Source organism: Ahaetulla prasina, chromosome 1 (assembly GCF_028640845.1).
Source record: "Ahaetulla prasina isolate Xishuangbanna chromosome 1, ASM2864084v1, whole genome shotgun sequence".
NCBI classification, from domain to species: Eukaryota; Metazoa; Chordata; class Lepidosauria; order Squamata; family Colubridae; genus Ahaetulla; species Ahaetulla prasina.
Genome location: NC_080539.1, coordinates 121,984,054 through 122,001,195, shown reverse-complemented (window position 1 = coordinate 122,001,195; position 17,142 = coordinate 121,984,054). Strand labels below are relative to the sequence as shown.

Genomic DNA, 17,142 nt, shown 5'->3' with positions numbered 1-17,142 from the left:
CTGATGGAAGCAGAAAAAAACCTTAGTAAAACACAACACAATTCCTGATTTTGTTCTATGCTTGTGATAAACCCAGTGTGCATGTCTGTAGGTGCATGTTTGTACAGTATTTGTGTGGAATTTAAACAGCTGTTACACATGTTAGTAAAATGCAGTTTATGTAGGCCAGAGTTCTAGATAACCTTTGTTTGTTGAAGTCACTGACTGGTATTAAAGAGAATTGACAAAACCACACAATATCTTCCTTTATTGCTCTCATGAAGACAGAGACCTCAAGGTTGAAAGGTCTGAGCAGAGAATAGCTCAGGCTGTTAAGAAGCCTGTTATTAGAACACAGTAGCCTGCAATTACTGCAGGTTCAAGCCCGGCCCAAGGTTGACCCAGCCTTCCATCCTTTATAAGGTAGGTAAAATGAGGACCCAGATTGTTGGGGGGGCAATAAGTTGACTTTGTAAAAATATACAAATAGAATGAGACTATTGCCTTATACACTGTAAGCCGCCCTGAGTCTTCGGAGAAGGGCGGGATATAAATGTAAACAAAAAAAAAAGATGCTTGTAATCAAACCAACCATTTCCTTTGTCTCTCTTCCTTGTAGAAAATGGCTACTTCAAGGAGAAATTGCAAAGTCATCTGACCCATGGATGGATCTTTGGAGAATGTTCTTCAGCATATTCCAATCAATTGTTCTGGTTTTTCACCTTGACAGTTCCCATTTTGAAAAAAACTGGAATATGGAGCAAAAAATGTATAAGTTACCAAATAAGTAATATTTGGGCTATTTTCCTAGGGAGGGAGGGAGGGAGGGAGGGAGAGAGGGAGAGAGAGAGAGAGGGAGGGAGGGAGGGAGGGAGGGAGGGAGGGAGAGCGAGTGTATATCCAGGTTAATTAGTTTTCTTCTTTCTTGAAAACCTCTATAGAGAGTATCATCTTGCTGAAATTCTGCACAACTGACTTTAATAATATAGCCTCATTTTCAAGGAGTGGGAATAAAAGCAGAGTTGTGAAAAATCCAAACAAAAATACATGCTAGCTAAAATGATTTCATATGTTCAGTCTTTTGAGGGCATAATCATTAAATAGACTTGTTAGTCAGGTTTGCAGCAAAGGACGTTCTCCTGAATTATCCGTGTGTGTGTTTCTGTGCGTGTGTGTGTGCATATGTTTGTGAGTATAAACATGGCCTTTAAAATTTTGCTTCTTTTTTTTTTAGTGTAGCTACTTGCAGGTTGCAACTGTTACAGTATATATTTATTGTGGCCCTTATGGTATGTATTTGTTACGGAAAAGTCAGCCAATTAAAAATCATATTCTATTTCTCATTTTAGATTGCTATCAGAAATAGATTAAAATTCACATTCAGAATAGCGTTCTTTACATAAAGTAAGATACATTCTTTGTCCTCACCCCTCCCCCCCAACAGCAAAGAAAGGTCTTTAAAGGACAACCAGTCAAATTACAGCCATGGCTGGACTTACTCCTGGAACGGTGAGGTGGCCTTGGTTCCAGGCTGAGCAAAGAAACCATTTTAATTCCATAAACTACTTGCGAGATGTAATTATACCTTGCATAACGAGCTACTTTGTTCTTTATGCAAACAATTTCTATGGTGGTCTTCTGCTATTGTTTAAATGGAAAATCATGCAGGTTAATAGCTGATCCCCCACCTGGAAAACTTTCTCAGTCCTCTCCCTTTATTTTTCAGAAAGTCTATAAAAGATTTGAAGCTCTGAGGCTTGTAAAATAGTGGAATTATTTTTCTTCAGCTAGTGCTAGCCTACCATTCAGCCATTCCTTTAGGAAGTATAGCAACCATTAAATCACTTAAACGGTTTAGGAAGTGGAAGTGTCCTTTAAAAGAATCTGGGAATGAAACTTCTATAGATAACTGCTAGCCTCCAGAAACTAAGAGTTTATTTTATTTGATGTTATTATGTTATTTCTTATAACTGAGCAGACGTAGTGCAAATGGCAGAATCTTATCTCTATCATTAATCTATGAAGTGCTTGACTTCATGGGTCTTAGGAAACAAATGGAGATTTCACTATACAGTGAGTCTATCCTTCTATGACAATTCTTAAGAAAGATTTTCTTGTGTCCTATAATTTCTCAAGGAAGGAAAGAAGAAAGGGAGGGAGGGAGGGAGGGAGGGGGAAGGAAGGAAGGAAGGAAGGAAGGAAGGAAGGAGGAAAGAAAGAAAGAAAGAAAGAAAGAAAGAAAGAAAGAAAGAAAGAAAGAAAGGACCTCTTTTAGACTTCAGTGAAAGAGAGTAGTCACTGAAAATATTAAAGACCTAATGAACCAATGTTTCAAAAATATAAGAATTAATATATAATTCATAACAAGAATCTGTCATGTTGAAAAGAAAAAGAAAGAAAAGGAAGAACTTTTAGTTATCTTTTTCTAGAATAGCATATGGTCTTGACTTATGACCACAATTTCCATGGCTAAATGATGTGGACATAAAGTAAAATGTCATTCCCGGTTGCCATTGTTAACCAAGAATCATGTGCCATTAAGAGAAAGAAGTCCCAGGTAAACAGCATGGACATGCTGCAATGAGGTGGGAGTGGCCCTGAGAGGCCAGTACAGCCTGTGCATGAGATTGGGGAGGGGGGGGAGGGAGGAACCTGCAGTGCAACACAAAGCTACAGCTGCCCTGGAAGACTTGTCCTTTCCAGCCCAGCCCAATAGCATAGTACTAAACTGCTGTGCCCTGGCAAGTCTCAGTCCTCTCACCCTACCCAACACCACTTATGACTGTAGGGATACTGCTATTGCCCTCCACCTGGCATATCTCCCCTGTATCTATTCCATTTTGGCTATCCTCACATAATCATTGGGCTGGATCCCAATCTTCCCCACCTGTCTGTTCACCTTTCCAGGGCCTCCTTTATATTAGCAGCAGTTGTCCAGGAATTAAAAATCTAGTGACTAAAAATGTTTGCTACTGTGGCCTAATTCACAAACTAGTACTCACGCAGCACTCAGGACAATTTGAAATTTAGGCGCAGCTATACGGAGAAAAGCCCTAAAGAGTTTATTATCTACAGTTTAGCACATAAAGAAAAAGGAACCTCCTCTGCTCTGGAACCATCTGGAACTTTCTGATAGCTGAATCCAAGATTTCTAAGACTTCCATCAGAAGTCAGAGAGACATTTCCAAGGAAGAAGTCAGGCAACTGGCAATGAAAAGGACATGTTAATTTCTATCATATGTAACAAGAAGACAGAGTGGTGGCACAAAGTTAGGTGAGACTCAAAGTAGACTGAAGTAACTCCCACCACACAAATCATTAAACAAACAAAACTACTTCTCCTTCCCATCCTTCTATCAGGGATGCTTTAAATTTGACCAAATTATAGTCAGCTTTATGTCAGTTCAGCCCTGCGCTTTGGCTATTTATCATTAGCTGAATTATGATTTATTATGAAGTTGCTTTAACTGAACTGCTTTATAAAATCTGCCTAGCTGTTTCTAATTGTGGCTACAATCATAGTTTTATGGTTTCTATTTGTAGCTTCAGCATTTAATAAATAGATTTATATAGCAGGAAATAAGGGCATGAAACAACAAACAGTAAAACATTAATAAACAATAACTAAATTTAAGAGTTGGAATGTATAAGATATATGTATGGAAGAGATGATTATTTTGTGAATGCACAGGAAGATATGTTAACACCCTTACAGCACATTGTAATGGAATTGATTTGATGAGGTTTTTTTTATTTTATATTTAAAAATAAATAATTTTTTTAAAAAAATAATAATTTAAGAGTTGGAACAAATAGCTAGCTGGCTAGTCATGAATGTCTAGTGTATAAGCCTCCCAGCTAGATTAGGTCCCAGTAAATGGATATTTTAAGCCAGTTGAAATTCCTGAATATGAGACTGTGTTTTGTTTTATTTTTAATGCAGAAATATATGGTAATATTTGGTTGCTTTAGGAGCTAAACTACTCTGAACATAATTCATATATATTTTCTAGCCTTGCATTCTAGTATTATTTTAAATGTGTCCCCTTTTTTCAAACCAAACTAAAAGCTGAAATCTTAACTTGGACTGTACTCTTTTACATCCAACCAATTGTTTATGAGCATCACTTAAAAACATAAAAACCAAACATTTCTGCTGAATCAACAGCCTTTTCTTTAAAAACTGGGAGAAAAAAAATATTTTCCATTACGGGGATCTTGTCAATAAAGATATCTCAAGCTTTTAGCTGCATTTTAAACTTGAATACACATTTGCTTGAGGTTAGGAACATTATATCTCACTACTTTGTAAAGCAAATCTGCAAGAATAATCACTTTCTGTAGAATTTCCTCCCTCAGGAGAAACCTCCTGATATTTAGCTTCCGTCCTAACCTTGGTTTTTATAGATAATTAATAGATTATATGATGTATTACAATTAGTTTTTACTTAGCAAAGCAAATGACAGCCTGCTTTTTAAACCACCTAAGCAGTACACAGGGTCAGGTGTAAGCAATCAGATTTGGTCCTATTGTGTAGACAAGCTGCTATTTATTTAGCTTAGTCAAATTTATATGGCCGTACTTCTCATAAAAGAGGCGACTGTAGGCATGGTGTAGAATTTATTCCGGGCACCAGCAGTCAGGATGATTTTTACCCTTATCTTGGACTGAAAATAGTTATAGTTGGAAATTTTATGCTCAGAGGAAAATGAAGGGCTATGAAACTTTATCTGTTTTAAACAAATACTACCATTTCTATTGTGCTTAAAGTTATACTCAGTTGTTTTTACAGTCTATCAGCAGCAATTACAAAAGACAATAGAAACCCATCACCAGTTTTTGTTTGTTTGTGAAGCATCTATGCATGCTAGAAGCACTTTACCATAACACCTGTAAGATATTATTGCTACTTACAGTTACTAATGTTTAATAATTAGTCAAGGAAATTTCAAATCAAATTCCTCTGGGTATTCCCCTGATTTCAGGAGGAAGTAACACTTTAAAAAACCCAATACATTTAAAATGGGTTGTTCAGAATAAACAGGCTGCTTTGCAGGTTTGATCGTAGAAAGTGCCAGGAAGTAAGCTGTATTTAAGCTATTAGTTGAAATATCTGGGCTTCATCTTTTTAAGCTGCAAAAAACTAGACAAGCAGTAGATGGCAGCAAACAGATACAAAGCACTTTCTTGGCTGCCATCTAACAATCCTTTGAACTTCTGCAAGGACTTTACATTCTCAGTATTTTTCCCCTTTCCTTTTCAGACTTCAGTTGTTGTTCTAAATACTTCAAAATACTTCTACCCTGGCTGTTTTAAACATCCATGTGTACAGACACATTTTAATTTTACTTTATTGAGCTTCATAAAAAATGCTATCATTCAAAGCCATCTGCATCAATGATCTCTGGCTTCCAAAATGGCAGCTGTGACTGATTGATTCCTGCCCCTTTTTATATCCAGATTCCTGTTCAAAACAGGTGGGGCTTCGATCGTCAGGTCAGACCCACATTTTGAAGCTAATGGCCGTCACTGTGACAAAATACCTTATCCCACCAGACTTGAAATCCTAGGCTTAGAAAACTTGGACTCCATCACCTTCGACAAGACCTAAGTTTAACTCATAGAATCATCTATTGTAATGTCCTTTCTGTTAAAGACTACTTCAGCTTTAATTGCAATAATACAAGAGCAACCAATAGATTTAAACTTAATGTTAACCGCTTTAATCTAGATTGCAGAAAATATGACTTCTGTAACAGAATCATCAGTGCTTGGAACACTTTACCTGACTCTATGGTCTCTTCCCATAATCCCAAAAGCTTTAACCAAAAACTTTCTACTATTGACCTCACCCCATTCCTAAGAGGACCATAAGAGGCGTGCATAAGAGCACAAACGTGCCTACCATTCCTGTCCTATTGTTTTTCTTTTTCTTCTTCTTATATATATATATATGCTTATACCTCCTAATATTTACTCATATATATGTTTATATACTATATAATCTTTTTTGTATGATACCTATATATATTGTTGTGACAAAATAAATAAATAAATAAATAAATAAATAAATAAATCCCTACTTCAATTGTTAAAACACAATAACTATGTAAATTAAAATACTACTGTAGGAAGTACTATCTGTATGAAAAGGGAAGCCTAATAACTCTAACTGAAAAAAAAGGGATGGGATGGAGAGACGATGAGGAGAATAAAGAGAAAAACATCTAAAAGGAAAGAAGAAAGTTAAAATTGAAACCTCAAACACCAAGAAATCCCAGGCCAAGAAATTTCACTAGTATCCTTCAATATAACAGTTTTAATTTGCATTGATACAATTCAGTATAATATACTTTTTAAATATTGAATTAAACCCAGACCTTTCAAAATCATAGTAGCTTGTCTCCCCAAACAGTAAGATATAAACCATGGTTTACAAACCAGATTAGTTGGATTCACTGATTTCACTAAGACAAAACTGAACTGTTATAAATAAATAAGATTGTATAAACCTAGCCAGTTTGTGTGACGCATGATAGGATCAGATTTACCTTCCCATAGTGAAGTGCTAGTCTAAGTGAATAGAAAAGAATATTGCAACCAAGTCCTGTGGTACAGAGTAAAGGCTTATCTCTAATAAAATCCATGATAACATGAATTCTAGTGACAATTCTAGAATTTACCTAACATTCAGGGATGTGATCTAGGCCAGAGGTCTCCAACCTCGGCAACTTTAATCTTAGAGGACTTGAACTCCCAGAATTGGGAATTCTGGGAATTGAAGTCCCTCAGGTTTTAATTTGCCAAGGTTGGAGATCCCTGATTTAGGCCATTAAAGGAAGGATCAAAATGGCAGAAGCCATTAGGGAGTTGAAGCCTCAGCCCTGTTTAAAGTGTGTCTTTTGTATTGCATGTGCATACTAATGTGTCTACCATTTTCACATCATCGATATCCCTTCCATGTTCTCTTTTTCATATTCATTGTTTTCTGCAATAAACAAATAAAACCTGTGTGAAGAAGTTGGGAGATTGCACTTAGTTTTTATTTATTTATTTTAATGCAAAAGCATGTTAAGAAATGTCTTAACATTGGCCTTCTTACAGCATACTGGGCTCTTCACAGAGAGATGTTTCTCTATTTTGCACTTCCAAGAATGTTTACATGCCAAGGAACTCTCACTCCAATTTGCTTTGAATAATGCTATAATACATTTTCTCCTCAATTTCACACTTTCCAAAGCATCGCTCAAGCTGGGAGATCTATTTTGATTTGCCTCTTGGTTTCAGTGTGGAAGAAAAAATATACGCATGTACAATTTGAATAAATAGGACTTACATTTTTCTTATTCCATGTTTTTTTGTCCATGGATTTTATTATTTTTTAAAAATGAAGTTAATTTCTGTCTCCTAATGCCCATATACAAATACACACATATAAATATGCAAATATTTCTTCCTGTACTTATAGCAGTTGGTTCTCCTTATAAAACATATTAAACAAAGGAGGTTTGGGGCAGTTTTAATCTTTCTTTTCTTTTTGCTTCTTTTGCATTTTAATATTTAGTATCCGATGAAATATATTTAAAAGAATAGGCCACCTAGAAAACATTTGCTAGCTTTATAAAAATTAAAAAAACAATAACAACCCCACACTATTAAAACAAATCAACACTCAGCTCCAAGTGCAGATGATATCTTATTTTCAAAAACAGCTACATCAAACAGATAGACAGCCTCTATTTGCATAAATCAGTCCTGTCAGATGGCGTGTTTTTAGTTCAAGGAGAGGAAATTAATTGCAAATGCCATGTAGATAATTTGTGCTATGGGGCCAGACACTTAGGATTAGGATTTTGGTTAAAAGGACAAATCTTAAATTAATGCATTTTCTTCCCATTAAGGTTAACTATAGAGCTACTTCTCAGTGGGGTATTAATTGCTTCTCTTTGGCAAAACTCTTTCTAATAAGGATGCACTGGAAGGGGTATACCATCAGCACAGCGTGGAAAGAATTAGATATTCAGCACCTGGTTGGTACCAAAGCAGATTCCATGGTGGGGTATTTTGTGTGCCACTTTGAAATCTGAAGAAGGGGGGGTGAGCATTATAATAATCCATCCCACCCTATGAAAGACCCCAAACACTCCCTGCATTTATTTCAACAGCCAATGACCCTCTGGAAATGGTCATTACTTTCACAGTGCCATAAAGTATCAAATAAGGGTTTGCATATTTATTTTAAATTTCAGACTCATTCACTAAGCTGAAACAGGCCTTGATGTGATTAACTGGAAATATTGAAAATGTATCTTACTGCTAAACATGAATAAGGCAGTTTAACCATTCAGGTAAACATTAAAGAGAAAAAGAAGGTGGAAAAAAAGCACCAAAACAGATCAATTCGGTGTTCTCCTTTCTCCTTCTTTGCACTCAACGAGGCCTAGGAAGAACCAAAAACTTGTGTTCTTATAAACTACTAACTTTATAAATTAGCTGCAGGGAGACCCTTACAATGGACTTGCCTGGGAAGTCTGATGAAATGGATGAGCTCAATAAAGAGAACAGGTGTCATATCTTAAAATTGAAATGTTGTGGAAGGGATTGTGCAACTATAAAGATAGCATTTAAAAAAAGGATTTTTATGTAGAAAACTTTCTTATACTGTCCAAACATGGAGATGATGGGAAGTGTGCCCAGATAAGGATCAGTGACAGATGTTTCCAATTAATATTAATATTAACTACAGCAGTGGGACAGAATACCCTTCATCAACCTGAGTCGTTTCAACATGAATATGCAGGTGGGAATAAGTGTGATGAGTGACCAAACATGTCTCACTTTGGGTCAGTAGTCTTCAGGACCTTATCCTCATATTAGGACTTGGCTTTTCACAGAAATCTCTCATTTCTTTTAATTGCAGTCAAAAGTTAAGCCATATGCATCCCAAAGGTTTGTCTGTTGCAGTAAACAGATATCAAACCTATATCTAGACCAGTGCTCTAGAGTAGGGGTCCCCAATCCTCAGGCCATGAACCAGCACTAGGCCCAAACAAGTGAAGCCCCATCTGCGAGATATAGGCAGCATGCAAAACCATGCCCTCTCTGGTCTGTGGAAAAACCTCTCTCCACAGAACTGGTCCCTGGTGGCCAAAAGGTTGGGGCCACCACTGTAGAGTTTAAATTCTAGGCTTTTTCTCTCACTGCTCCTTATCAGCTGTTCTCTTCAAGGCCATGGAGGAAGCTGAGATTTGTTGTCTTATTAGCCTGGGAACTATTGATTCATGTCTTAGCAACCTTTCTTGTAACAATATGAAGTTCACTATGTTTTTGTGGTAAGCAGTGCAGAAGGCTTGATGGGACCTGAATGACCAATTCTTTCATCACTGAAACTCCTCCTGGGAGCCGCACAGCTACTTCTTTGTCTGGGCTGATATTTCATACATTAAAATGCTTTCACTTAAAATTATCCCCAAATAACACCAGAAAACAGCTCATGGGTTTATGTAAAGAATATTGCATGAATACCAGAAAACTGATTAGAATATGGCCTCAGCAATTGACAAATACTCATCAGATATTTTGGATGGCAAGTCCAAGAATTTTCAGCTGTCACGAGAAAAACACTAGGATCCCTAGAAACTGTACGGTGAGGAATAAAAAAAGAGGCAAAGCTTTTCAGGATTTAGATTCAGAAAGGAATAGAAATGTCAAGATGGAGCTAATAGACTCCTATTTGCAAGAGAAACAGCTGCTCCGAAAGGTCTGGCTACTGGATAACCTTTATACAATTTTAGGCCCTTTGAGATAATTAGCTTTTTTGTCATCCAATCTAGGTTAAAACCCACCAAAAAATTCCTTGGACTATCTTTGGATTTATTTCAGATTTATGGTTGAGTAGGCATGAGAAAAGTGACTATGAAGGAGAAAGATAGAAAGCTTGTGCGGATTTAGCTTAGAAAATGAGAGGAGAAATTGGATGCCATCTTCTGTCTGTTTCTCATGCTACAAACAGGGAAAGAAAGAAACAAAATATCTGATAGGCAAAGCCATGCCCTCTGTTCTCTTTCTGTCTTCCTGTTCCCTCCCTGAAACTCTCTAATGTCCAAGCTGTTTTGGGAACATCCCTAGGAACAAAACCATCTGGCTGTAGGGCCATCTGAATCTTTAAAATCTCTTTACTGTCTTGAAATTACATTTCCTAGAAAGGAAACAACTGAAATATATTTGAATTGCTTGGGGTGGCAAAACCCTAGGTACAATGTGATTTGATTATGAAGGGGTTCATCTCACACTAAACCCAGGACTTCACCTTCATCTCATAAGTCTCTTAGAATAAAGAACAAAACTTAATTAGGATACATTTGAGATGCAGCAGCTATAGGATTCCCCCCCACCCCAAATGCTTTAGGCAAGGAATGTTTTATATAGGTACATTTCTCCTCTTTTTTTTTCCTTTTTAAAGACTGAAGTGGAAGTGGTGGATAATATATAGTGTAGTGGAATATAACAAAAGCATTCTGGATAAGACTGCGGGATGGCCACTGGGCTCAGGTCAAAAATATATTTGGCTTTTTAAGAAAGTTGCAATCTGGCACTTTTAATTATTCAGTTTTTACACATAGCTTTAGGGTTGTTTTGTGATAGATATGACAGCCCCCATTTGTCAATTTTGTTGAACATAGAGTGAATGATGTACAAGGAATGAACTTGTCTTGGGCATAATTAGAAACCTCGGATACTATTTCTGGATTTGTTAGATCATCATTTCTTTGGAGTGTTGACTCTATTGAGAAAAAGAGAATACAAGAGTCTAGTTACCAAAGAAAATAGGTGGGTGGAGAATGTTGCAAGACAGCTGAAAAACCAAAAAGGACATTGGAAGTATATCTGAAAGGCAATGAAGAAGAGGATGCACTGAAACTGGTACACCATGAATGTTTACTGGATATCAAAGAAACCAAACTGGCCTACAGGAACAGACAAAGCACAAAATAAAGAATGGAAAAGAGACAAAGCAAGGCAAATTATTAAATAGACTAGAATAGAATAGAATTTATTGGCCAAGTGTGATTGGACACACAAGGAATTTGTTTTGGTGCATATGCTCTCAGTGTACATAAAAGAAAAAGAAAAAAAATACCTTCATCAAGGTACAACATTTACAACACAAATGATGGACAGCACATGTAAAAAATAGTAAGTCAAGCAGATAACAACAAGATATGGTAATAGCTATGATCAGAAAAAAACAATTGCTACCAACCTGCCTTCCATTGAGGTCCTGTATACTGCACGAGTTAAAAATAGGGCTGTGAAAATATTTACAGATCCCTCACATCCTGGATATAAACTGTTTCAACTCCTACTCTCAAAACGATGCTATAGAACACTGCACACCAGAACAACTAGACACAAGAACAGTTTTTTCCCGAAGGCCATCACTCTGCTAAACAAATAATTCCCTCAATGCTGTCAAACGATTTACTAAATCTGCACTACTATTAATCTTCTCATCACCATCTCCTTCCACTTATGACTGTAACTTTGTGGCTTGTATCCTTACGATTTATACTGATATTGATTGTTTCCTGATTGCTTACTTGTAGCCTATGACTATCATTAAATGTTATATCATTAAGTGTTAAATTTAATGACCGGGATAGCTCAGGCAATAGAGAAGCCTGTTATTAGAACACAAAGCCTGCAATTACTGCAGGTTCGAGCCCGGCCCAAGGTTGACTCAGCCTTCCACCCTTTATAAGGTAGGTAAAATGAGGACCCAGATTGTTGGGGGGGGCAATAAGTTGACTTTGTAAAAAATATACAAATAGAATGAGACTATTGCCTTATACATTGTAAGCTGCCCTGAGTCTTCGGAGAAGGGCGGGGTATAAATGTAAACAAAACAAAAAACAAACAAACAAACAAACAAATTTGTACCCTATGACTATCATCAAGTGTTGTAAGTGTTGTAGCTTGATGAAGGTATCTTTTCTTTTAGGTACACTGAGAGCATATGCACCAAGAAAAATTCCTTGCCTGTCCAATCACACTTGGCCAATAAAAAATTCTAAAAAAAATAAAAATAAAAATAAATCTTTAAAAAAGTTGAAAAAAGGGACAGAGCTGGCTGCACAAGACCAAGCCTTAAAAACAAAAACACAAAAAATCAGAATTAATAGCAAAAGATGGCAAATGTCACCTCTGTAAAGAAGCTGAAGAAATAATGGACCACCTAGTCACATGCTGCAAGAAGTTTGCACAGACTGATTACAAAGAGTGGTATGGTGCATTGGAATATCTGAAAGACATACTGTTTGGCTGTAAACAGAACTGATGGGACCACAAAGTAGAGAAAATAATAGAAAATAAAGAACTTAAAGTGCTTTGGGACTTTAGAATTCAAACAAAATAATATCTGCCATATAACATCCCAGACTTAACAACTGTTGATAAAAAAGATGAAAAAAAAAAGTCTAGATAGTGGATGTGGCAGTACTTGGAAACAACAGAATAGAAATAACTGGGGGGGAAAAATCACAAAATCCAAAGTCTTGCAAAGACAAATAGAATAACTGAGGCAGAAGAAAGCAAAGATAGTACCAACAGGTAAAGGCACCTTGAGTGCATCTCAAAACACGACTTGAATACCATTGGCATTGACAAAATCCCCATCAGTCAATTGCAAAAGGCAGCTTTATTGGAAAAACTTACATCTTGCGATGCTAGTTTTAACATCATCAAAGAACAACATTTGCCTATCCATATCTTTGGGATGGATAAATAGGTGGATAAAATACCAAATCTGGTCTAAACATTTGGCCAACTCTGTGACCAAACACAGTTAATAATTTTGTATGAGATGTATCTTCTAGATGCTCTTCAAGATCAGCCCTGCATACAGGTCATTGCATTTATCTAGTCATGAAACCAGAGTGTGAGCAACTAACTGAAGGGTCTCTTGATATGCTGCGGATCAATTTTGTTTTGATTTCAAATAAATCAACACAAAGGTAGAAAAAAAGAAATTTCAGTTGTTGAAATGAGCAAGTGTAATATTACCAGAGACGAAAACAGCCAATTATAGAATGGCCCATAATCACAAAATATAATTATATATTCTGCACTATAGCATGATTTGAATTAAAAAAACAGCCCTGGCTAACCACACAATGACTTAGAGAATGTTATTCTTTTGAGTTTAGTGTCTTCCTTTTGGAGAGAGTTTCTGACAGTAGGAAAAGTGGAAATTTTAGAGGTATGTTGTTCATGTTTTTGTATTCTTCCAAAATGCCAGATTTCTTTAAAAACTTGAATGACATATTTTCTTTTGGAATATTTGGAGGCTCTTTGCTTTTATTACTTTATATTTTATTTGGGATTTTCCTAATTTTTAGAGATAGCCCTAAAAATAAATCATTTATCAATTTTTTCTAAGTTGTGTATAATTTTAGAGCATTATGCTCTTACTATTATGTTTTCCTTGAAACCCTCAATATTTTAGCTTACAACCTTTGACCGTTTGATGTGATTTTCTTGAATACTTTTTTTTCCAGATCTCTCATACCATTTTTAGAAGGGATAATCCAAATGTCATAAATACAGACATGATTTATGTTCTTTAATTCTTATTTTCTTTCAGTCATTTGCCTCACTCTTGTAATGTTTGGAATAGCAACTCTTTCTTCCTTCCAATGTTTTTTGTTTCAGCACACATTGATAGATATTTATTTCTTCTTAATAATAAATGCAATTAGAGATCCAGCTCCAGTTGGCAATTAATATCCTTAGTGCACTTCCCTTCAGCTATCAGCAGAGGAAGCACTGCCATGCTATTAATAAGATGCCAAAGAAAGGGGATTTTAAAGGAATTTTCTTTCTCCAACAACAATGTCCCCACTTTTAATGGTCCCTTGAGAAGAACACAGTCTATCAAGTGAATTGATGGGTACTTACTTAGCAATTTATTTATGCAACAAAAGCATTAACTAGGGCCTCATCCAAGTATCCACACTGCTGTTTGTTCATTTGATTAGTTGTTCTTACGCTAGCTGCAAGCATAAGCTTATATAAGACATAAATCAGAACAAATTCCCAAATGTAAAGTTTCTTTCCCTCTGTAAGGCTAAAGGAAGTTCAGTTGTCTCTTTCTCCTTTGCAACAATGCCATGATTTAAGTCAAAAGTTCATGGTAGAAGTCAAAGTAGAAGAAACTGTTGATTGAGGAATCCTGGGCTCGCAGTCGACATGTCAAAGTTGATATTTGTCTAGAGTCTTTTAATCTCGTTCATCTCCATATATTTGCACACGTTGCATTAGTTCTACTCCACATATTTGCACACATTGCATTAGCTGCACTGTCAAACACTAGCTTAAACCTCTACCAACTCTTTAAATATATCCTTCCTCCATACCCAGAGGTAGCACAGAGGCCCAAAGGTGCCACCTGTGGTTTGGAAGGCCTTTGAATCAATCATTCTTGTGTGCCAATTGTGCCATTATCAAGGCAGGGGTGTCTCTTCATAAAAGCACTCATATTTTGGTCATCTAATATTTGTTGCAATGAACTCTATATGTAGCTTTCCTTGAAAACTACTTGGAAGCTGCAATTGATCCAGCATGAAATGGTATGAGAAATATGGGTATGCCTGTGTAATAGCTTTGCTTTGTGAACTATACTGACCCCCTACGGTTATACAGAATACTAGTGAAATCATCAACACTTGAGCTCAACTTGAAAAAAGTATTTTATTGTATATGTCTTATACAACGAATCCACAATAGGGTCAAGCTAGGTGTACTAGCGTGTATACCATGAAAAAGAAAAAGTCACTACTCTGACTGCATAGTTTTCTTTAAAATAAAAAAATATATGTTGGCCCTTGTTCTATATTATTTGATATTGTTCCATTGATCATTCTGGAATACTTTGGCCTGGATTTGCGTTCCTTGAATATACGTTAACAAAAGCTGTATAGAGGTTGTCGTAAGTGAGAAAAGAATAAAAACAGAGCTAAAGATTGTTTGAGCAGAGCCAAAGTTATGTCAGAGGACTCAGTTCTTCAGATTCACCCTTATAAATTAAGCTAATGCTTTTAATCCAGGACAATTATGTAACAACAACCTATAACAATTATGCCCTTGTGTGGTTGATTTGTGCTTGCTGGCAGGAAATGAGGACAGAAGGAAAAAAAGAGAGATGGAAGCTTGTGGTCCTGGTTTCATAGTTATTATTATTATTATTATTATTTATTAGATTTTTATACCGCCCTTCTCCCGAAGGACTCAGGGCGGTGTACAGCCAAGGATAAAACTCAATATATATACAATTAAAACCAGAATTTAAAACAAAGCAAATTACAAAAAAGGCCGGCACTAAAATTTAAAAATTTAAAACCCTAAAACAATAAAAACCCAATTTAAAATAGTAAAACTATTATGCCAGTCCCACTTGAATAAATAAGTGTGTTTTTAGCTCACGGCGAAAGGTCCGAAGATCAGGCAAATGGCGTAAGCCAGGGGGAAGTTCGTTCCAGAGCGTCGGAGCTCCAACAGAGAAGGCCCTGCTCCTGGGGGCCGCCAGCCGACACTGTTTGGCGGACGGCACCCTGAGAAGACCCTCTTTGTGAGAGCGTACGGGTCGGTGGGAGGCATAAGGTAACAGCAGGCGGTCTCGTAAGTACCCGGGTCCTAAGCCATGGAGCGCTTTAAAGGTGGTAACCAAAATCTTGAAGCGTTAAAGTTAAAAGGAGTAAAGGAAACAAATGCAGGGGGGAGAGTTGGAGAACCTTATGATATTGAACAGAATTTGCATGGTATTACTGCAGAGATTGACTACCACAAAGCAAAGAACAGCCAGGTTATGGTGCATGTGTTCATTAAGCAGAATTAGACTATAGTGTTATCCCCAGGCAGTGTTACATTTTTTTGAGAAGAAGTTGCCAATATTCAGTAGAATCTTTTAGTCTGCAGCTGTCCATGATGCCCTACAGTGATAAATGAATAGTGGGGTGTTAAATTGAAAGTGCAGAAAACTGCATACTTCAAGAACAATAGATAGCCTGGGAAAAAAAGCCTGTTACAATAAAAATATTTTCGAAGGATAGTGAAAAAAATCACCAATCTCTTTCCACTTATGACTGTATGACTGTAACTTTCTTGCTGGCAATCCTTATGATTTATATTGATATATTGACCATCATTTGTGTTGTAAATGTACCTTGATGAACGTATCTTTTCTTTTATGTACACTGAGAGCATATGCACCAAGACAAATTCCTTCTGTGTCCAATCACACTTGGCCAATAAAAAATTCTATTCTATTCTATTCTATTCTATTCTATTCTATTCTATTCTATTCTATTCTAAAAAGTTCTAGCTTTTTCCGCACGCCAGCTTTAACAGACAGTTGAAAAATAACAAAGCTAAATAATACTGCTGTTATGCATAGTAATCTATAAATATTCTAGTTTGCACATTTATTTTTATTCCCATAGCAGCTGTAGTTTTTTTTTTATATGTATGCTGGTTTTCTGTAACATTAAATTCTCTTATACCCTCTGCCATCATGCATTATTCGCAGATCCTAAAAAATTGTAATAAATCTATAAGTACTATACTTATATAGACTATACTTGTATATAAGACTATATGGAAATTTCTGCACTGACTAAGATATTACATATCACATTGATTCTGAACACTTTGAGACAACTTTCATTTCAATTTTATTTTGCTTTTTGTACTTGTCATAGACAAAAAGCTATCCAAAATGTGCTCCTAAATAGACATTTGCAAATAATAATATATTAGTGTATTGCATTCTGGGAATAATGTTATATAGGATTGATTTGTTAAAGAGGACAGAGTTCTAATTATCAAAAAAATCTGATGGATGAAATAATATAAAAAGCATCTTGTTCCCTATTGTAGCCAAACATGTGCTTGCAGAAAGTCTTAATCAAGGTTAAGGGCGTGCATAAGAGCACAAAAGTGCCTACCGTTCCTGTCCTATTGTTCCCTTCATTATATCAAATTAACATAGTTGTTGCATACTTTTACTTATGTATAATTTTTTCTCTCATGATGAGTTATTGTTTATGTTGATGATTGTATATACTGTTGTGACAAATGAAATTAAAAAAAAGGTTATAAAGAAGAAA

At 36.1% G+C, this 17,142-nt stretch overlaps 1 long non-coding RNA gene across 1 annotated transcript in view; it reads right to left on the bottom strand.

Annotated features, from left to right (window-relative positions):
• Positions 1-590: 590 nt before the first annotated feature.
• Positions 591-17,142, bottom strand: part of LOC131188586 (uncharacterized) — a 51,263-nt gene continuing 34,711 nt past the window's right edge. The window contains exon 3 of the long non-coding RNA XR_009152803.1: positions 591-727. This is a non-coding gene — a long non-coding RNA (uncharacterized LOC131188586). The remainder of the gene's footprint in view (positions 728-17,142) is intronic.